This window comes from Phoca vitulina, unplaced genomic scaffold (genome assembly GCF_004348235.1).
Source record: "Phoca vitulina isolate PV1807 unplaced genomic scaffold, GSC_HSeal_1.0 scaffold37, whole genome shotgun sequence".
In the NCBI taxonomy this organism is placed as follows: domain Eukaryota; kingdom Metazoa; phylum Chordata; class Mammalia; order Carnivora; family Phocidae; genus Phoca; species Phoca vitulina.
Window position 1 is genome coordinate 4,525,028 of NW_022589740.1, and position 24,097 is coordinate 4,549,124.

At 37.4% G+C, this 24,097-nt stretch overlaps 1 protein-coding gene and 1 non-coding gene across 2 annotated transcripts in view; one reads left to right on the forward strand and one right to left on the reverse strand.

Moving 5' to 3' along the window:
- The window catches only part of JAK2 (Janus kinase 2), a 151,860-nt gene that overhangs the window by 115,693 nt on the left and 12,070 nt on the right, over positions 1-24,097 (reverse strand). The window lies entirely within an intron of this gene.
- On the forward strand, positions 13,346-13,453 carry LOC116646772. The gene has a single exon (XR_004302213.1). It is a non-coding gene; the product is annotated as a U6 spliceosomal RNA (small nuclear RNA).

Below are 24,097 nucleotides of genomic sequence, written 5' to 3' on the forward strand. Positions count from 1 at the left end.
GATCTGTCAATAAAACAAATGATATCTACTTATATTCACTCACCTGCCATTGCCCTTTTTTTCAATTCAGAACTACAGTCTGGGAAGTGATGTTATTAAATGAGCTCTCTCAAAATTCAACACCAGTGATGGGCTAGGCACTATTCCAGGTGTTAAGGATATAGCAGTTGACATAACTGTTACAGTTTGCCTCCTTGTCGCTTACATTTTAGCAATTCACAGACAATTAAACAAAAACAAATCATAAGATACAAGAAAGTAGCTTTAAATATGAAGAAAGTATTAAACCAAAACAAATGTACATCAATTAATACTGAAAATGAAGAAATATATCATCTCAGATTGGATTACAAATCAAAGTTCAACCTTTCATGATTTTCAACATCTAATACATTCAAAGCAATTCAGGAATGGTGAAATTAGATTTAAGTTTACAACTATTCTAGAATTTTATCTATGAAAGCAGCATACCATGAAACAGATCTATTTTCAAGGTGCATAATGGACACTGCATACAAACGGTTTATGTACCAAGATGGAGGAAAGCCTCATATTTTTTAAAAAAGGAATACGCAACAGCCCTATAAGCAATGAAATAATGCCAGAAAACAACAATCATGGAAGACACAACCTATTAACTAAAAATTAAGGGGTAAGATAATCTCTTTTAAAGTTGACGCAAAAATTTAAGTACATTATGAAAAATAGTACCATTTGAATACAGCTATGTATAAGTACAAATGAAGCTAAAACAATATTCACATGAAATTATTTGTCTTAAATATACATTAATTTTTAAATGACTAAATTAAGCATGTATCTAAAGATGTTTAAAGAAGAAAATCACCTGATGAAATCCATAAAAGGAAATTAATTCAGAGAAGCAAAAAATGAAGTATTTACAACAAAAAATAATAAAAACATAAGATGTGGATCACCATGCCAACAGAATTTTCCAAGATAAAGAAAATGCTCCGTATCTGTATTGTACAGTAACTGCCACACATGTGCTTACAGAATACTTGACATTCGGTCACTACTACTGAGATGTGAAGTTTATTTAATTTTATTACTTTAAATTTTATAGTCACATGCGGTGGGTAGTTATTATTAGACAGCACAGATCTAGGATCTTAGGGTAGGAAGTTAAAATAATTTAGTTCAAGACCAAAATGGAAAGAGGACACAAATAGCCAAAAAATGGGAAAGGAAAATGGTAGAGCAAATACCGACACAATGAAATATAAAGATCATAAGAAGCTGCTTTGAGGGGCACCGGGGTGGCTCAGTCAGTTAGCCACCTGACTCTAGACTTTTGCTCAGGTCATGATCTCAGGGTCCTGAGACTGAGCCCCACAAAGGGCTCCACACTCAGCAGGGAGTCTGCTTGTCCTCTCCCTCTGCTCCTCTCCCCACCTGCAATGTGCACGCACACGCTTTCTCCAGCATGCGTGCTCTCTCTCTCCAGTAAATATATAAAATCTTTAAAAAAAAAAAAAAGAAGGTGGTCTGATATGACAGATGTCTAAAGAGGGATAGAACTTACATAATTTTAAGGAATGAGGCCAGCTCACATCTCACTGTTTGGAAAACTCACCAGGACTCCGAGTTGGACAAGATGGTGAAGCCTAACAGATTCTGTGGCAAGTTCCACAGGTAAGCAGCTAATTCCTCTTCCAATGTCCCAAATTTGCCCATTTCTTCTTCTCAGAACAATGACTCTTTGACTTCCCTTTATACCTTGGGTTTACTGTTAGTAAACCTAATCAGGGCTACATTCCAACGGAACACACCCTGATTGGATAGACACTAAACATAATCAGGGCTTCAGCTTGTGGGGCACACCCTATTCAATTTGATTGGTTCCCCAGGCGAACACAAAATTATAACCCTCAGTGTTATGCACAAACAATGAATCATGGAACACTATATCTAGAACTAATGATGTAATGTATGGGGATTAACATAACAATAAAAAAATTTAAAAAAAAATTATAACCCTCAAACAAAATGGAGAGCAGAGATGTAAGGACACTGTGAAGAGATATTAGGAAGACCCATTCATTCTTTTATTCATTCATAAATACTTTTGAATGCATTCTATGTACCAGGAAACATTCTATGTCTTGGAAATAAAGCAGGGCATCAGACACAATGGGAATCTATGGACATGAGGCTGGAAGAAATATGGTCTTAAAAATAAAACTTAAAAAAAGTTTGACTGCTGGGCACTGACCACAAAATACTTTCCAGAAAATGTTAAGAATTGATTAATTATCCAAAGAAAATGGAGAAAACAATGTTACACTTTATTGGTTAGTGGAGAAATAAAAATGTTACTACATACTAAAAAAAAAAAAGAGTAAAAGAAAAACCATTAAAAATAAAATTTTTAAGATACAGCTAACATGGTGTTTAAAGGGAAATGTATAGCTTTAAATACTTATGTTAAGAAAGATGATCTGGAATCAATGATCTAACTTCCTAAGTAGCTAAAAGAAGAAACCAGAAAAAGGAGAAGAAAGTAGGAATGAAGAGCAGAGAAAACAACAGAGAAAATCAATAAAACCAAAAGTCAGTTTTGGGAAACAACTAATAAAATTTATGTCTTTAAGTAGAACGATCAATTTTGGAAAGTCAGAAAAAAAACACAAATTATCATTAGCAGGAATAAAAACAGAACATCCCTACAGATCTTACAGTAATTGGAAAAGGAGCTATAATGATTTGTGGCCAAGTGATTTCAACAACTTAGATGTAATGGACAAATTCCATGAAAGACAGAAATTACCAAAATTGATATAGGAAGAAACAGAAAACATGAACTGTATCATATCTGTTCAATGAATCGAATTTTTCATTAAAAATCTATCCACAAAGAAAACTCCAGGCCAAATCAAGCTCACTGGTAAAGTCTGTCAACATTTAAAGGAAAAAAAAAAAAGAAACAATTCTATACAAACTCTTACCACAAACAGAGAAGCAGGAAATACTTCCCAAATCACTTTATTTTATAATCATTACCCTGATGCCAAAACCAGATGTATCACAAATGTTTCTCAGGAATATAGCAAAACAACAGAACACGGAACCAGCAACACATAAAAAAGTCAGAAAATCAAGACTAACTGGGGTTAATCCCAGGAATGCAGGTTGGTTTAACATTTGAAAGTGAATCAATGTAATTTACTTTATTAACACAGTAACAGAGCAAAACCACATGATCATTTCAACTGTTGCAGAAAAAACATTTGACAAAAGTCAAAACCAATTTATGATAAAATCTGTCAACAAATTAGGAAAAGAAGGGAACTTTCTCAATAAAATAAACACCATCTATAATCTTAAGCTAACATCATACTTATTGATTAAATATTGAACGCTTTCTCTCTAAGATCAGAAACAAGGCAAGGATGTCCATGATTATCATTTCTAATCAGCATTGGAGGTTCTATCCAATGCAATTAGGTAAGAAAGAGAACTAAAGGACAGAGACTGAAAATAAAGAATACTGTCTTTATATACAGACAACATGATAGTGCACACAGAAAATCCATACAATTCTACATTTATTAGAATTTGTAAGTGAACTGACCAATATCATGGGATACAACATCACAAAATAAACAAAACCAACGGTATTCCTATATATTGTTTTAATTATGCTCTTTATTCTATATTTTTTATGCTTTGATTATCTTTGGGCCTTGCTGGTCCTGGAGGGACTGCCCCTTCCATGCCTAGCCAATTCCTAAAGATAGTAAAGAACTCCCTTGAGAGCACATCTTTCATATACAAACCAACCAGTGCAGAGCCCATAGCCCCAACCACCTCCTCTATCAAGTTCTTACATTCTGGGCCTTAATCCTCTTAGAAGCAGGTATATCACAGATGCACCCCAACTAGGGACAGCTTCTATGCCCCAGAGCCCACGGAAATTATTCAGACTAGCCAATCCTCAACATGCTTACCTTGCCTCACAAGATGTGTCCCACAAAAACCACAATAAAGCTTCCTGCTCACATTTTCCCCTCACTCTCTCTGCCTCCTGACTGACCCTGATGTTTCCCCTTGTGGCCCCTCTGGGCATGGTATAACCCCTCCTCCTCTTGGGATCTGTGAATTTAACAATTATCTTATCAATGGCAATTATCTCCTGATCTATTGGTCTCACCATACTTGAATAATAGAATCTACATTCTAAACTACATACCAACAACAAACAACTGCAAAATAAAATTTTAAAGATACTAGTCATGATAGCATCAAAAATGAAATATGGAGAGATACAGATGATGAAAGATGTTCTAATTTAACATGAGATGAAAAGTATAAAACTTGAGAAAAATTAAAGAAAACCTAAGTAGTTTTTATGGACTAGAAGATTTTAGCTTGTTAATCTGTCAGTTTTCCCCAAATTGATATACAGATTTAATGCAATCCCAGTCAAAATCCTATAGGGCATTTTTACAAAAATTGAAAAGCTAAATCTAAAATGTACATAGAAATGCAAAGGATCTAGAAAAGTCAAAACAATTTTTAAAAGGAATAAAGTTGAATGATTTACACTACCTGATCTCTAGATTGTCTATAAAACTACAATAATCAATACATACAGTATTGGCACAAGAATACACAAATAGATAAATGGAACAGAACAGGCAGTCCAGAAATAGAACCACACACATATGCTCAACTGATCAACCTTAGAGTTATAATGGTTTCTTAAATAAAACACAAAGTACTAGCCATTTAAAAAAAAAAGAAGTGACAAATTAGGTATTACCAAAACTGAGTTTCTGCTGACCAAAAGACTGTTAAGAAAATGAATAGTCAAGATGGGGAGAAAATATGTGCAATACATACATATATCAAATGATTTATATTTAGAATACAGGAGAAACTCTTATAATCCAATAATTAAAAAAAAGACCAAAATATTTAAACAAATTTAACAAATGGAGATTTTTTAAAACTGCCCAAAACCACCAATTCAGTGAGATACAAATTAAAACCATGAGATACCAACACACACCCATTAGGATGGCAAAAATTTGAAAAGACTAATGACACCAAATGTTACAAAAGTTGTAGAGCAATTGGAACTCTCACTCCTGATGGGAATGTAAAACCAAGCAAGCACTTTGAAAAACTGGAAGTTTCTTACAAAGTTATACATATGAAAGGGGACTTTAACTACTTCCATTTGACCCTAGTCTGTATTTTCCAACTGACTAAATTCTTTCCAGCTTATTTTTTATCTCAGACAAAAGACCTGGTGCAGGGGGGTGGTAGCATCCTGTGATGGGAACCAAAACTACCCTCTCAAGCAATAATGACTGCCATGACACCAGCAAGACCCTGGGTGACTGACCCCAAGGCGATGATCAACTTGACCTTTCAACTGCCCACCTGCACGTACCCACCTACCTTTGTCCCACATTTTCCTAACATAAATCTACAAGTATTTTCAGGACTTGGGAAACAGTCTTTGAGATGTTGGCCTGCTGTCTTTCCAGTGTTGGCCTCACTGGAATAAATTACTTTCTTGTTTCACCACCTCTTGTCTCTCTGCCTTTGGATTTTGTCAGCATTGAAGGGCAGAACTTGTCTGTTTGGCACCCCCGGGGCTAGATGCTCTTGCACCCATTGGGCGCCGGCTACACATATATCCACACTATGATGCAGTAATTCCACTCTGTGCTGATTTAGCTATGAAGTGGCATTCTTTTTTGTTGCCCTTTCCTCCTTTAGGCTACGCAAAATGAACACACCGTGGTTGGAGCTATAATGGCCCTCTTGCAACCCCAAGGTGATCCTGAGGATGGAAGTCAGGGTAAAGGTTGGAAAGAGAAAAAGATAGCTGGTAACTAGTTTCCTGATAATCATGGAGCCACCTGTCCAGCACAGTATCTTCTTTTACTTGAGAGAAACATAAATCCACTCTTACTTGTAATTTCGGTTATATGCAGCAAATTTAAATCCAAACTGATGTGCTTCTCTAAATCTCAACTTAGGTAAATTCTCATAGTAATTTTATTAGTTATTTTGTGGATTCCTTGGAATTTTTTTTTTTAAAGATTTTGTTTATTTATTTGACAGAGAGAGACAGCAAGAGAGGGAACACAAGCAGGGGGAGTGGGAGAGGGAGAAGCAGGCTTCCCAAGGAGTAGGGAGCATGATGCGGGGCTGGATCCTAGTACCCTGGGATCATGACCTGAGCCGAAGGCAGACGCTTAACCACTGAGCTACCCAGGCACCCCGGAATTTTTTGTAATTGTTTGAATATACTATCTGTGAATAAAGACAGTTTTCTTCTTTCCAATAAATAAATAAATATACAAAATGTTGGTTTTAAGAATAATTTTTAGTATATTCAACTTCTTTCCCAACAGAATCAAGTCTCTGAAATAAGTAACTTAAGGAACCAACCTTATAAATATACCAAATTAATTCAAATGAATTACAACCGGTAGAGCTGATTCCTTAGATTAACAAATGGCAAATTTTACTTATTATGTTCTGCTTTGTCTTTTTCGAACTGATAGTAAATCTCTGTGATGCAATTTAGCAGGACTTATAGCTTTTCTACACTATATAAGGAAAAGAAATCCAAATAAATTAATCGAGTCATGTGAAAAAGGGCATTTAATAATAAGAGCAGGGATGCTTGGGTGGCTCAGTCGGTTAAGCGTCTGCCTTCAGCTCAGGTCATGATCCCAGGGTCCTGGGATCGAGTCCTGCATGGGGTTCCCTGCTCAGCCGGGAGTCTGCTTCTCCCTCTGCCTGCCGCTCCCCCTGCTTGTGCTCTCTCGCTCTGTCAAATAAATAAATAAAATCTTTAAAAATAATAAGAGCAGAAACTACCTATAAAGTTAAATAACCTACTGTCAAAAAAACAAAAAACACCTTTCATATAGATTCTAGTTTTGCTTCTACAATTTAAAACAAAATGTATGGCTAGAGGTAAAATGTATGGTATGTGAATTACGTCTGAATAAAACTTTTTTAAAAAGTATGCCTATTCTTAGAAGAAACATGGAAAATGTGAAACAATTCCCTCAGATACCTGTTAGCATCAAAACAAACTTTTGCTGTCTTTACCTCTTCTCATTCCTACTTTAGATTTGTTGGTTTCCACCAGATATGTGGCTGCCAGACATACTTTTAAAGTTCACATTTGGCCAATTACATCTAATGCAATACCTCCCTAAACCATAATCAAACATCCAAGTATAGGGACAGCCAAGAAAAGTTACATAACATGAATTGCACAAGGCAGAGAAAGTCCAATTTGAGCTTCTTGTCAATGGTAATGGGAACATCATGTCTTCAACAGAAATAAATCATCAGTGAATAAGAATTTGGATCTACTTTTCAGCAACTATTGTGAAAAAAAGGCCTCAGATTTTTTTTATCAAATATAATTTCCCACAGCAATGACAAAGAAATACTAACCGAGAACTACAGTAGTAGGATGCTACAGAATCAATGTACCTCTTTTTCTGTATCCCTACATTCCTCAAAGGCTACATTAACACCTGAGGAATGATAGCTAAAAAGGGAACAGCAAGAAGTATCAATTATTTTTTAATCTCACCTACTTTTATTTGTCAGTTTAAGAAATTGGCTTTACTATACACTTCTATCTAAAATAAACGGACCCTTCCCTAAAAACCCATTTTCTGGTGTCAGTGTTATTTCCCTTAGTTTTTGCTTCTATCACCTCTTTCATTAAGTAGAATTTTTCTTTGAGATACTATTAAAAATGTCTTAATTAGTCTCTAAGGTTACCTTAAAACAACTCTGGTATACATTTCATAAAATATTTTTGTATTGATTGCTAATATCTGGAATATATTCTAATTAATTTTTTGGAATTTAGCTTTCTCTCCTTTAAGTGTATGTTGGTTTCCATTATTCTCTATTATTATTTATAAAAATTAAAAGTAGAAAAAATGACTTAAAACCAATGTTCACAGAATGGAGCTTATTTTGGAGAATATACCACAATAATCCATAACTGTCAAAGAAATTTCCTGGTGATACAGTAAAATATAAAGTGCTGCTTTATGAATCCTTGACAAAACAAGATAAAATGTCATTATACTGTGCTTACTTATATATTTCCCCTCTCTTTACAAAGATATTTTAGGAGTAAATCAGCCAAAACCTAGATAAAACAGATACGTACCATGTTTGTTAGCTTATGAGACATTCTGGGATTTTTAAACTTGTTGGTGTCAAATTTTCTAGTCTAAATGTATTCCAACACTTTTCTGTTTACATATTATATCATCTGACTTCATTCAACTTACTTCATGTTCATTTACACATTCAACATTTTCCAAAAGAAAGATATAACTTTTTGCCTCAAAAGCTCTTCATCTAGAGTAGAAAGGAAATAATGTGGACAGATATAAAACAATACATAAAGTGTTGCAGGAACTGTAATAGAATACACAGGGTGAAAGGGCTGTGTACTACATAGACTTACCGCGAAGATCTACCTTTATTACTACCTGGACATCAGGGAAAGGGAGGGATCTCACCTGAATTTGAGATTTCCGACCAAGCAAAGAGGCATAAAGAAAGCAATGCTAAGCACCAAGATAGAGAAGAAAAGTAAGTTGAAAGGAAAGTGGATTTTAGATATTTGGAATATGAAACACCTATAAGACAATTACAAGGAAGATTCATGGTAATCAGCTTGCTATATGAGGAATTAAGAATGATTTCTTGGGGGGCGCCTGGGTGGCTCAGTTGGTTAAGCGACTGCCTTCGGCTCAGGTCATGATCCTGGAGTCCCGGGATCGAGTCCTGCATCGGGCTCCCTGCTCAGCAGGGAGTCTGCTTCTCCCTCTGACCCTCCCCCTCTCATGCTCTCTCTCTCTATCTCATTCTCTCTCTCAAATAAATAAATAAAATCTTTAAAAAAAAAAAAAAAAAAAAGAATGATTTCTTGGTTTGGGGTTTGAGAGGCTGGGTGTCCAGTGTCACAATTCACAGAGTAGGATGGAACAGCTTTGGAGGAATGATGAATTCAGTTTGGCACATAATGAAACTGAGTTAACCTGTGATACATCCAGATTGAGATATCATTATAGGCAGCTAGATTTCTAAAGGCTAAGGGATACATTATGTGTTTTTGTTACAGATTTTTAAAGTCATTAGGCATAAAAATATATATAAGGTATACAAGATGAGAAGAGGGTTGGAGACCAAGTCCTTGCAGTCCAAACATTTAAGAACTATCTAGAACTGTCAGAAATGGGGGAACATAAAGAGGAATGTAGCAGATTCTTGAAAAGAAATGGTCAAGAAGTAGAAGAAAATCTGGAAGTGTTCACTTTGTAAAAATTCACTGTGCTATATGTATACTTCTGATAAGTGTGCTTTTCTGTATATATTTTAATAAAACTAAAGTTCCTTAAAAAAAAAAGAAAGAAAGAAAGACAAAAGTGTCATGAGAAGAGTTGTCAAATACTATGAAGAGGTTAAATAAGATAGAAACAGAAGGGGGGAAAATTCACTGAACTTAGCAATTAAGAAGTGAGCAAAAAACCAGGGAAAAGATCTGAAGGGTAAAGATAGTTTTTCCTTTCATTTTGTGTCATTATTTTTATTTCCTAAGCTCATGCATAGTTTTCAACTTAGAATTCTTACCCAGCAGAATAAAGTGATTTTCAAATATTTAAATACTCAAAGTTTACCTCAAAAGCAGCATTTCAGAAGTTACTTTCTTAAGATATAACATACCAACCAAACCAAAGGAGTAAATCAAAAAGATGACATCAGGTCCAGAAAATAGATCCAACCCTGGACAGTAGTGAAGTTAAGTCACATGGTGACAGACAGCTGGGCAGCAGGCCTAAAGCACTCAGCCCAGCAAGGGGACGCTGGAAGGAAGACTTCAGAAAAAAGTGGGTACTAGGCTGCTTGCCATGAAGGAGTTAAAAACAAATACAAAACACAACATAGCACTACACACTCACAGAGGATAAAGGAAAACTAAAAGAAAGGGGAAAAAAGGCAATCCCAGTGGAAGAAAACTTGACAAGAAAGGCTATGAAATTACAGCATGCTTCTTGGCTCTGTAACAATGCTCAATATAATATAAGCACTGTCATTGCTTTGCAAACTTAGAATCCTCTACAAAGCACTCAACTGTTAATTATGGTTACTAGACAAAATGTAAATGTTCATCTTGACATAAAAATACAAATGCTGGAGGCTGAGAAGTGAAAGCAAGGGGGTGGCTAAACAGAAGCTTGGAAGAAGTACATTAATCCTAGAAAGTGAGAAATCAAGAAATACTGCCTATGGTTTCTGGAACAAGAAATCAAGTTCTAAATATACTACTTTACCTTATGTGAAATGAATAATTTGAGGAAAGGGGGAGGGGAACAGTGTGTAGGTGAGATCAAGACTGAACTACAAGAAGTTAACAGTCAAAACTAATTCCTTCTGGAGAAAAGGACTGAAGTGGGAAGAATAAAACTTCTCATTGTAATAGTTTTTGCATTATAAGCTTCTGTGTGATCTGATTTTTTTAAACCAATGTCTATGAAATATCTGGGGGGAAAATTTAAGAAGAGAGTAATGAGGAAAAAGGAAATCAAGGTGGCAAGGCTATTCTTAAGGGTGAAGAGCAGAAAAGAGACAGGGTAGCTGTAGATGGTCAAAGATCAAAGGAGAACATAAAAATAAGCTAAGAGATAATTCTCAAGCTACCGGAGGGGCCAACAGTGATAATATCAAAGAAAGAAGGGGGAAAACAGAGGGGAAAGGTGTTAGCCCTAGGACCGACAGGGACAGGACCAAGGGCGCAGGAATACAATATAAAAGACCTAAACAATCAGAAGAACGTGACCAGAGATTGGTACAATTAACAGTTCACAACTTCAGAGATGGACAAACTTGAGATAATAACAAGGTTTCATTAGAATGAGGTTATGAGAAAGGAGTACTAGCGTCAAGTTTGGATGACAATGCAGAGTCAAATATATTAAGAAACCTTAAAGTGTCTTTAGGTGAGTTCTTCACTTGGATAATACATAACCTATGATCATGTCAGAAAAAAGGGTTTAGAGGAAAACCAGGTTAGATGCCAAAAATTCCCAACTAACAACATAGGAGTAGACAAGGAGAGGGCAGCAGAGGACAACAGGAGGGACTGAGGACGGTATAATCTGTATCATATTAATCTCAAAGGACAAGATTTTTGGTTTTTGTATTAGGGTGATAAATATTACCCTACGGAAGCAGCGATATAAATACTTCCTCTAGACCCCAGGGTAGATACATGATGTGATACCTTTAGGAAAGGCAACATCAGTGAGGTAAAGAACAGGAAACTAATGCTAGAGAAAACCAAATTTATAAAGGAAAGGGGAATCTGAAAGGATCCTATAAGAAGGACTGGAAGGCAATCAGCTGAAAAAGTAGAAACAGTAGGACAAGAATATGTAAGAAAGTATTTTCTGGCACTATATGACAATTTTGAACACAACCAAGTCTGTAAAATACCAATTTACAGGAAATGCAGAGAACAGAGGAACACATTAAACTACACCATGAAAATGTGATCAGCAAAATCTAGATTGTGAGAAACTATAACCAATGTAGTTTTTTTAAAAAAGAAAAAAGACAAGGGATGCAGGAAACATAGACTGTAAAGTCACAATGCATGGCCCTCATTTGGACCCTAGTTTAAAAAAAAAAATCCAAACCATTTTAAAAAGCCATTTATGATGTATCAAGCATTCAGAAATTTGATTGCTTGCTGAATATTTAAAGATATTAAGGAATTATGATGTTTTTAATTTTAAAAAGTGTTTTTATATTTTAGAGATGCATACTGAAATAGTAATGTTAGAAATAATATGATGTCTACAATGTGCTTCAAAATAACACAGTAATGGGGAAAGCAGATGGCACAGAATAGGATGACACGGGTAATAAGGGCTATCGCAGCTGAGTGATTAGTGTGTAAGAGTACGTTATACCGTTATGTCTACTTTTGTATGTTCAAAATTCTCCCTAAGAAAAAAGCTTTTTTAAAGGATGTTTGTTATATTTCATCTAGCATTTCTTAATGAGTGTTTTCAAGTTACTCCATCAGAAAACTTCAGGAAATGAAGTCCCGGATTTCATTTTGTGTTTTACAATTCATCTCACATATATTTAAAAGCAAAGGTGTTTGTAACATTTACTACAAAAATTTTTGTTTAAAGATTCTGATCTCTAAATACAATAAAGTGGTATTAGGTACTGACAGATTTTTAAAAATGGAAAACTTAAAAAGAAACATAAAACTGAAACTTTAGATGAGACTAAGATGACAGAGGGCATTTGATTCCTCCTTGCCTATTTAGTAAGAGTATACTAAATAACTGGGCTTTTTTATAAAAGTGAATATTTAAGTATATATGTCAAAAATTTTTAAGTTAACAATTGAAAGAAAAGATTTATAATCTAAAAAAAGGCAGAAAAAAGAAAATTAAAAGCAAGGAAAGATAGTAAAAAATTTTTAAGTCCAAATGTCGACAAATACAATAAACGTAAATAATAAGCCAATGAAACCCACCTTCTAGAAGACAAAGAACATCAGAATGGATTTCTTTTTTTTTTTTTAAGATTTTATTTATTTATTTGAGAGAGGAGAGAGAAAGAGTGTGTGTACAAGCAGGAGGAGGGGCAGAGGGACAAGCAGACTCCCCGCTGAGTGAGGAGCCTGAGGCAGGGATGGATCCCAGGACCCTGAGATCAGGACCTTAGCGGAAGTCAGATGCTTAACCAACTGAGCCACCCTGGCACCCCAGACTAGATTTCCTTTTTTAAATCAAGGTATACAGTGCTTAGAAGAGACATAACAAAACCATACAGAAAAGTTAACCAAAAAAGGACATTTTTATCAAGCTGACAGGTGCCAAATGGTACCGATCCCTATGATTATAAGCCAAACTAAAAGAAGATAACTACAAATATAAATCAATAAGCAAAAGAAACCTCAATGAGAAAAGGAGCAAAAGATATGAATAGATCAATAAACAAAGAAGATGGTAGATCTCACTTGTAGTTAGGTAAATGCAAACTAAGATACCAAATCATACTCATCAGGTTACCAAAATTAAGCAGTCTGAAGATACCACGTGTGGATGAGAAGATGTAGAACCCTTCAAACAAATGATTTTAGAGAGCAATTAGGCGCATCTAATTAATCTGAAGATATAACTATCCTACAAACCAGAAATTCCATTTCTAGTTATAACCCTAGAGAAATGAATGTACTACTGCATAACGTTCACAGTAGCATTATTTTGTAATAATAAAAGAACAAATAGTGCGTCACTTCGACAGCACATATACTAAAATGAGAACAATACAGAGAAGATTCGTATGGCCCCTGTGCAAGAATGGCACACAAATTCATGAAGTGTTCCGTGTTTCTGGGGAAAAGAGCGAGAGACAAAGCAAGAAACAGACTCTTAACTCTAAAGAACAAACTGACAGTTACCAGAAGGGAGGTGGGTGGGGGGTGGGAGGAGCAGGAGATGGGGATGAAGGAGGGCGCTCGTGATGAGCACTGAGAAATGTATGGAATTGCTGAGTCACTATATTATAAACTTGAAATGAATATAACACTGTATGTTAACTATACTGAAATTAAAATGAAAACTTTATAATAAAATAATAAAACAAATAACCTAAATGTTCATGAGTAGGAAAAAATGGTATATAAATTGTAGACTCCTCATACATTATTCATAATTATTCATCATAATCATAATAATTCATAATGATTCATAATTATTCATCAATTTTATGAACTAGAGCTATATCTCAAACCATGGATAAATGAATATCATAAAGATAAGTGAGGGGTTTAAAAAGCAAGTTGTAGCAAGATATAATTATTTAAGGTTTAAACCCATGATTTACTACTACCGTATCATTCGCTGATACATATATGCAGTCAAAGTTTAAAATATGCATGAAAATGATACTAACTCCACGCTAATAGTTACCTCTAGTGAGGTAAATGGGGGAGACACAGGAGTAGAAATATGTAGATGAGCTTCAACTGTATCTACAATGTTTATTTCTTTAAAAAAATAAGATCTAAAGCAAAAAGTAGCCAAATATTGTTAAAACTGGATGGCAGATACAGGTTAATAATTTATTTTATTTTCTTAATTTCCCATATGTTAAGAATATTTCCAAAAAAATTTTTTTCAAATACTAAAATGAAAAGAAAAAAAAAAAAAAGAAGAATATAGCCTTTGGGTTAGGATCCAAGTTTGAAATGGAAGTGGTTTGAATCCTGTCTCCTGTGATGTTTCTCTGAAATCAGTTTAATCTTTCTGAGCTCAGTTTTTATCTCTTAAAAAATAATAACGGCCACTACACTTCATAGGATTTTTGTAAGAATTAAATGCAATAAACTGAAATAATCTCACCTGGAGATAAGCACTTTCCCTTCTCCTCACACTGTATTAGACAATGCTAGAGCTTTTTCTTTTCCTTTTCTCTTCTTTCTTCATTTTCCTTGTTTTCCCTCCAATCATATAGGCAGTGAGGGTGAAAAAAGTATTGCGGGGGGCGGGGCAGAACAAGATGGCGGAGGAGTAGGAGACCTGGATTTCGTCTGGTCTCGGGAATTCAGCTGGATAGGGATCAAACCATTCTGAACACCTACGAACTCAACAGGAGATCGAAGAGAAGAATAGCAACAACTCTCTGAACAGAAAAGCGACCACTTTCTGGAAGGTAGGACGTGCAGAGAAGTGAATCCGAGGCGATATTCGGGAGGATAGACGGCGGGGGAGGGGCCTCCGATGGCCGCTTCTGGCAAGTGATAGAGCCGCGGAGCACAAAATCGGAACTTTTAGAAGTCGGTTCTGCTGAGGGACGACACTCCGGTGGCAAAGTGAGGGGTGGAACCCGCGTGGGAGAGTGTGGTCTCAGGACCCTCGGGTCACAGAAAGACTAGGGGTGCCTGAGTGCGGCAGAGCTCCTGGGTATCGGAGCGGGGAAGCCGGCTGCAGAGACGGAGCCCAGGCGCGGGCTCTCAGCTCGGGGTTGCCATAAACCATGATCCGCGGCACAGTCGGGCCACTGCTCCTCCAGCAGGGACCCAACAAGCGGCAGATCCGGGGAGACTCCCCTTCTTCCCCCGGAGGGAGAGGTGCGGGAGTGCACTGCGGGGATCTGCTGGGTTTGGAGACTCCACACGGGGTCGGGTGCCAGAGATAGGCTGGGTGAGCACGGAGTGCGGCCGGAGACCGGGGAGATGGGAGTGACTGACGGCATTTCTCTGGGGGCGCACTGAGGAGCGGGGCCCCGAGTTCTCGGCTCCTCCAGTTCCTCCGGGGCGGAGACTGGGGGGCTGACATTTTCACTCTCCTCCTCCAAAGCTGTACGGAAAGCTTGCAGGGAACAAAAGCTCCTGAGAGCAAACCCGAGCAGATTACTTAGCCCGGACCGGCAAGGGCGGGGCAATTCCGCCTCCGGCAAAGACATTTGGGAACCACGGCAACAGGCCCCTCCCCCAAAAGATCAGTGAGAACAGCCAGCCAAGACCAAGTTTACCGATCAGTGAGAACGGCAGAACTCCAGCGCTAGGGGAATACTGCACATAGAATCCATGGCTTTTTTACCATGATTCTTAAGTCTTTCAAAGTTAATTTTTTTTTAACTGTCTTTTTTTTGAATTTTTCTTTTTCCCTTTTTCAACCAACATCTTATCGATCCCTTTTTTAAAAAAACATTTTTATTTTTCATTTTTAGAGTCATATTCTATCCCTTCATAGTAGTTACCCGTATTTTTGGCATATATATATAAGTTGTTCTCTCTTTAAAATTTTGAGATAGTATCTTCTAACAGATCAAAATATACCCTAAATCTCTAGTGTATGGTTTTGTTCTACTCTCCTGCCTGATAACATTCTCTCCCTTTTTTTCCTTTCTTTTTTTCTTTTTAAATCCTCTTTTCTTTTTTCAAACAACTTCTTAACAATTCCTTTTATAAAATTTTTTATAATTTTCATCTTTACAGTCATATTCCATCCCTTCATCATATCAACCCTTATTTTTGTACATATATCAGTTTTTCTTTCTTTAAAATTTTGGGAGGCACTATCTTTTAACAGACCAAAATACACCCAAAATCTAGTGTGTGGCACTGATCTAAGTACCAGCCTGATCATATTTGATCATATTCTGGTTTTATTTTGTTTTGTTCTGGTAGTACCAATTGCCAGGGACCTACTCAATACGGACATTAGTACGATGTCGGATCTAGAGTTCAGAATCATCACTTTAAAGATACTAGCTGGGCCTGAAAAAAGCATGGAAGTTATTAGAGAAACCCTTTCTGGAGAAATAAAAGAACTAAAATCTAACCAAGTCGAAATCAAAAAGGCTATTAATGAGGTGCAATCAAATATGGGGGCGCTAACTGCTAGGATAAATGAGGCAGAAGACAGAATCAGTGATATAGAAGACCAAATGATGGAAAATAAAGAAGCTGAGAAAAAGAGAGATAAACAACTACTGGATCACTAGGGCAGAATTCGAGAGATAAGCGATACCGTAAGACGAAACAACATTAGAATAATTGGGATCCCAGAAGAAGAAGAAAGAGAGAGAGGGGCAGAAGGTATAATGGAGCAAATTATAGCAGAGAACTTCCCTAATTTGGGGAAGGAAACAGGCATCAAAATCCAGGAGGCACAGAGAACCCATCTCAAAATCAATAAAAATAGGTCAACACCCCAACATCTCATAGTAAAACTTATGAGTCAGGAGAAGAGATATATAACCTACAATGGTAGAAACATTAGATTGGCAACAGACCTATCCACAGAGACCTGGCAGGCCAGAAAGGACTGGCAGGATATATTCAGAGCACTAAACGAGAAAAATATGCAGCCAGGAATACTATATCCAGCTAGGCTGTCATTGAAAATAGAAGGAGAGATAAAAAGCTTCCAGGACAAACAAAAACTAAAGGAATTTGCAAACACAAAACCAGCCCTACAAGAAATACTGAAAGGGGTCCTCTAAGCAAAGAGAGGGCCTAAAAGCAACACAGACCAGAAAGGAACACAGACAATAGACAGTAACAGTCACCTTACAGGCAATACAATGGCACTAAATTCCTATATTTCAATAGTTACCCTGAATGTAAATGGGCTAAATGCCCCAATCAAAAGACAGAGGCTATCAGACTGGATTAAAAAATAAGGCCCATCGATATGCTGTCTGCAAGAGACTCATTTTAGACCCAAACACACCCCCAGATTGAAAGTGAGGGGCTGGAAAACCATTTACCATGCTAATGGACACCAAAAGAAAGCTGGGGTGGCAATCCTTATATCAGACAAATTAGATTTTAAACCAAAGACTGTAATGAGAGATGAGGAAGGACACTATATCCTACTTAAAGGGTCTATCCAACAAGAAGATCTAACAACTGTAAATATCTATGCCCCGAAAATGGGAGCAGCCAATTATATAAGCCAATTAATAACAAAAGCAAAGAAACACATCGACAACAATACAATAATAGTGGGGGACTTTAACACCCCCTTCGCTGAAATGGACAGATCATCTAAGCAAAAGATCAACAAGGAAATAAAGACTTAAAATGACACACTAAACCAAATGGACTTCACAGACATATTCAGAACATTCCATCCCAAAGCAACGGAACACACATTCTTCTCTAGTGCCCATGGAACATTCTCCAGAACAGATCACATCCTAGGTCATAAATCAGGTCTCAACTGGTACCAAAAGACTGGGATCATTCCCTGCCTATTTTCAGACCACAATGCTTTGAAACTAGAACTCAATCACAACAGGAAAGTGGGAAAGAACTCAAATACATGGAGGCTAAAGAGCATCCTACTAAAGAATGAATGGGTCAACCAGGAAATTAAAGAAGAATTAAAAAAACTCATGGAAACCAATCAAAATGAAAACACAACTGTTCAAAATCTTTGGGATGCAGCAAAGGCAGTCCTAAGAGGAAAGTATATAGCAATACAAGCCTTTCTCAAGAAACAAGAAAGGTCTCAAGTACACAACCTAACCCTACACCTAAAGGAGCTGGAGAAAGAACAGCAAATAAAGCCTAAACCCAGCAAGAGAAGAGAAATAATAAAGATCAGAGCAGAAATCAATGACATAGAAACCAAAAGAACAGTAGAACAGATCAATGGAACTAGGAGCTGGTTCTTTGAAAGAATTAACAAGATTGATAAACCCCTGGCCAGACTTAGCAAAAAGAAAAGAGAAAGGACCCAAATAAATAAAATCATGAATGAAAGAGGAGAGATCACAACCAACACCAAAGAAATACAAACAATCATAAGAACATATTATGAACAACTCTATGCCAGCAAATTCGATAACCTGGAAGAAATGGATGCATTCCTAGAGATGTATCAACTACCAAAACTGAACCAGGAAGAAATAGAAAACCTGAACAAACCTATAACCACTAAGGAAATTGAATCAGTCATCAAAAATCTCCCAACAAACAAAAGCCCAGGGCCAGATGGCTTCCCAGGGGAATTCTACCAAACATTTAAAGAAGAATTAATACCTATTCTTCTGAAACTGTTCCAAAAAATAGAAATGGAAGGAAAACTTCCAAACTCGTTTTATGAGGCCACCATTACCTTGATCCCCAAACCAGACAAAGACCCCATCGAAAAGGAGAATTACAGACCAATATCCTTGATGAACATGGATGCAAAAATTCTCACCAAAATACTAGCCAATAGGATCCAACAGTACATTAAAAGGATTATTCACCACGACCAAGTGGGATTTATGGGTTGGTTCAACATCCACAAATCAATCAACGTGATACAATACATTAACAAAAGAAAGAACAAGAATCATATGATCCTCTCAATAGATGCAGAAAAAGCATTTGACGAAGTACAGCATCCTTTCTTGATCAAAACTCTTCAGAGTATAGGGATCGAGGGTACATACCTCAATATCATAAAAGCCATCTATGAAAAACCTACAGCGAATATCATTCTCAATGGGGAATAACTGAGAGCTTTCCCCCTAAGGTCAGGAACGCGGCAGGGATGTCCACTATCACCACTGCTGTTCAACATAGTATTAGAAGTCCTAGCCACAGCAATCAGACAACAAAAAGAAATAAAAGGCATCCAAATCGGCAAAGAAGAAGTCAAACTCTCACTCTTTGCAGATGATATGATACTTTATGCGGAAAACCCAAAACACTCCAGCCCAAAACTGCTAGAACTCATACAGGAATTTAGTAAAGTGGCAGGATATAAAATCAATGCACAGAAATCAGTGGCATTCCTATACACCAACAACAATACAGAAGAAAGAGAAATTAAGGAGTCGATCCCATTTACAATTGCACCCAAAACCATAAGACACCTGGGAATAAATCTAACCAAAGAGGCAAAGGATCTGTACTCAGAAAACTATAAAATACTCATGAAAGAAATTGAGGAAGACACAAAGAAATGGAAAAACGTTCCATGCTCATGGATTGGAAGAACAAATATTGTGAAGATGTCAATGCTACCTAGAGCAATCTACACATTCAATGCAATCCCCATCAAAATACCATCCACTTTTTTCAAAGAAATGGAACAAATCATCCTAAAATTTGTATGGAACCAGAAAAGACCCCAAATAGCCAGAGGAATGTTGAAAAAGAAAAGCAAAGCTGGCGGCATCACAATTCCGGACTTCCAGCTCTACTACAAAGCTGTCATCATCAAGACAGTATGGTACTGGCACAAAAACAGACACATAGATCAATGGAACAGAATAGAGAGCCCAGAAATGGACCCTCAACTCTATGGTCAACTAATCTTTGACAAAGCAGGAAAGAATGTCGAATGGGAAAAAGACAGTCTCTTCAACAAATGGTGTTGGGAAAATTGGACAGTCACATGCAGAATAATGAAACTGGACCATTTCCTTACACCACACACAAAAACAGACTCAAAATGGATGAAAGACCTAAATGTGAGAGAGGAGTCCATCAAAATCCTAAAGGAGAACACAGGCAGCAACCTCTTCGACCTCAGCCGCAGCAACTTCTTCCTAGAAACATCACCAAAGGCAAGGGAAGCAAGGGCAAAAATGAACTATTGGGACTTCAGCAAGATAAAAAGCTTTTGCACAGCAAAGGAAACAGTCAACAAAACCAAAAGACAACTGACAGAATGGGAGAAGATATTTGCAAATGACATATCAGATAAAGGGCTAGTATCCAAAATCTATAAAGAACTCATCAAACTCAACACCAAAAGAACAAAGAATCCAATCAAGAAATGGGCAGAAGACATGAACAGACATTTTTCCAAAGAAGACATCCAAATGGCCAACAGACACATGAAGAAGTGCTCAACATCACTCGGCACCAGGGAAATCCAAATCAAAACCTCAATGAGATACCACCTCACACCAGTCAGAATGGCTAAAATTAACAAGTCAGGAAAGGACAGATGTTGGTGGGGATGCGGAGAAAGGGGAACCCTCCTACACTGTTGGTGGGAATGCAAGCTGGTGCAGCCACTCTGGAAAACAGTATGGAGGTTCCTCAAAAAGTTGAAAATAGAGCTACCATATGATCCAGCAATTGCACTACTGGGTAATTACCCCAAAGATACAAATGTAGGGATCCGAAGGGGTACATGCACCCCGATGTTTATAGCAGCAATGTCCACAATAGCCAAACTGTGGAAAGAGCCAAGATGTCCATCGACAAATGAATGGATAAAGAAGATGTGGTATATATATACAATGGAATATTATGCAGCCATCAAAAGGAATGAGATCTTGGGGCGCCTGGGTGGCTCAGCCAGTTAAGCGGCTGCCTTCGGCTCAGGTCATGATCCCAGGGTCCTGGGATCGAGCCCCGCATTGGGCTCCCTGCTCAGCGGGGAGCCTGCTTCTCCCTCTCCCTCTGCCTGTCTCTCTGCCTACTTGTTCTCTCTCTCCCTCTGTCAGATAAATAAATAAAAAATCTTTAAAAAAAAAAAAAAAAGGAATGAGATCTTGCCATTTGCAACAATGTGGATGGAACTGGAGGGTGTTATGCTGAGCGAAAAAAGTCAATCAGAGAAAGACATGTATCATATGACCTCACTGATATGAGGAATTCTTAATTTCAGGAAACAAACTGAGGGTTGCTGGAGTGGGGGTTGGGGTGGGAGGGATAGGATGGCTGGGTGATAGACACTGGGGAGGGTATGTGCTATGGTGAGCGCTGTGAATTGTGCAAGACTGTTGAATCACAGATCTGTACCTCCGAAACAAATAATACATTATATGTTAAGAAAAAAGAAAAAGAAGAAGATAGCAGAAGGGGAAGAATGAAGGGGGGGAAATCGGAGGGGGAGACGAACCATGAGAGACGATGGACTCTGAAAACAAACTGAGGGTTCTAGAGGGGAGGGGGGTGGGAGGATGGGTTAGCCTGGTGATGGGTATTAAAGAGGGCACGTTCTGCATGGAGCACTGGGTGTTATGCACAAACAATGAATCATGGAACACTACATCAAAAACTAATGATGTAATGTATGGTGATTAACATAAAAATAAAAAAATTTTTTTAAAAAGTATTGCAGGGGGGTGCCTGGGTGGCTCATTTGTTAAGCGTCTGCCTTCGGCTTAGGTCATGATCCCAGGGTCCTGGAATCGAGCCCCCCATCGGGCTCCCTGCTCGGCAGGAAGCCTGCTTCTCCCTCTCCCACTCCCCCTGCTTGTGTTCCCTCTCTCGCTGTGTCTCTCTCTGTCAAATGAATAAAATCTTTAAAAAAAAAAAAAAGTATTGCAATTCATATATGTTGAAAAATAAAACTGCTGAAAAGTGAAACTTCTCACTGAAGTTTGGTCACACTACCCCCAAAGTCATACTGTCTTAGTTTAAATATTCCTAGAAGCAAAACCTGATACAGGATTCAAAAGAAAGTAGATTAGTTTTGAAGTTAGGTAACAATGGCAGAGAAACAGAGAAGTGGTATAGAGAAAGGGAAGGCAGCCAATAAAACTGCACTCTTAAGCCAGCTACCACAGTGGGCTTTATCTCTCAGAAAAACTCTAGGCAACAGTATAAAACATGTCTCAGAATTACTCCACCCAAGGGAGCAAGTGTAGCATTTATACAATACCAAGCCCTGAGAGTCAGTGGCTGAGGCTGCACCCAGGAGTGTTAATTTCACAGCGCTTCTGGTCTGCCACAAGCCCTGCAAGCATGGCTTCCTACCTTTCCAAGAAGAGTCAGTAGGTTAGAGATGCAAATACGAACAGTCAGAAGTTTACTCAAGCATACTGAAGCTCCCAGGGTAGAAGGGTGGACCACTCACAGCACCAACCACAGCCATGCTATACAGTTATGCTATTATTAAAGAGAACAAAAGGAGAAAAGGAGATGTGGTCTATGCTCTATTGACTACTTGGTCCAGAACTTGTTCTTCCTCAATTTCTGCTTGAAAAATGAGTTACACTATTTTTAATAACATTAATTACATGTAAACTGACTGAATTTTGTATGTTCTTTTTTTTTTTTAAAAGATTTTATTTATTTATTTGACAGAGAGATAGTACAAGTAGGCAGAGAGGCAGGCAGAGGGAGAGGGAGAAGCAGACTCCTCGCTGAGCAGGGAGCCCGACGCGGGGCTCAATCCCAGGACCCTGAGATCATGACCTGAGCTGAAGGCAGCAGCTTAACCGACTGAGCCACCCAGGAGCCCCAATTTTGTATGTTCTTTAAAGAGAGACTGAACATTCTTCTTTTGTCAAAAACAGAATGTCCTCCTAACAGGGCATATGAAAAATGGAGTCTAGAAATAAAGTTATCTAGGGTGCCTGGGTGGCTCAGTCGTTAAGCGTCTGCCTTCAGCTCAGGTCATGATCCCGGCGTCCTGGGATCGAGCCCCGCATCCGGCTCCCTGCTCCGCGGGAGGCCTGCTTCTCCCTCTCCCACTCTCCCTGCTTGTGTTCCCTCTCTCGCTGTCTCTCTCTGTTGAAAAATAAATAAAATCTTAAAAAAAAAAAAGTAAGTTATCTAGAATACAGGAAAATTTATTTAGGGAAAAACTTTTTTAAAAAAGATAACTTTTTAAGTGTTTTATCTCATATTCACACCATCCAATCCATTATGCTGTACATTTTGTTTGAATATAAATATTAGACAAAAAAATGTTATAAAGTCAGAAATGGTAGAGATTATTATATTAAGTACATTTAGTATGAAACCATCAGCTACATTTTGTAAAGGCAGGGGTTCTGAATGCTTTAAAACCAAAGTACTTTGGTTGTGGGAGGGGAGGTATCACATACTTCAATTATCCAAAACCTAGAAAGGTTTCAATTATCCAAAACCTTTATCTTTGCTAAAGAAAAAGGTCCTCTGTGAATTTGATACATTAAACCAAAAGATGGTACACAAAATGCAGTTGGTTATTTGCTGATCTTTCTTTACTTGAACATACACAGCCTCTTTCCTTATCTAAAATATGCTTTAAAAGCTGTATAAAAGCTTTAATAGTACAAAAGGACTAATGAAGTATATGGGATAACACAAGAATCTCACTGATTAGATAGCGACATGTGTATCGCCTAATCACAAGATTAAATGCAACAGAGGTATTTTTTAAAAATGCAGATCCTGTTAAATTCTATGTGAATTTGATAGGCATTGAAAAGTTCTCACCATTATGAATGGGTTTTTTGTTTGTTTTTTGGGGGGGTTTTTTTGTCTCCTTATTATTGGTAAAGATAAGCAGGTATACTTGTTGTCCATGTATATTTCTTTATGAATTGTCTGGCTTTTTCCTATTTTTTCTTTGTCGTATTTGTCATATATACATTTGTCAGAAAAATATCGTAGAAATTTACCCCATCATATATTAAAACTTACTATAAAAAAACTGTAACCAAAACAGTACTGGTATACACATAGATCAGTGGACCAAAACAGCATTCAGAAATAAATCCAAGTATATATGGGAACCTAAGGTAATAACGATGACATTTCAATACAGTAAAAAAAGATATTTGTTTACAAAAGGCACTA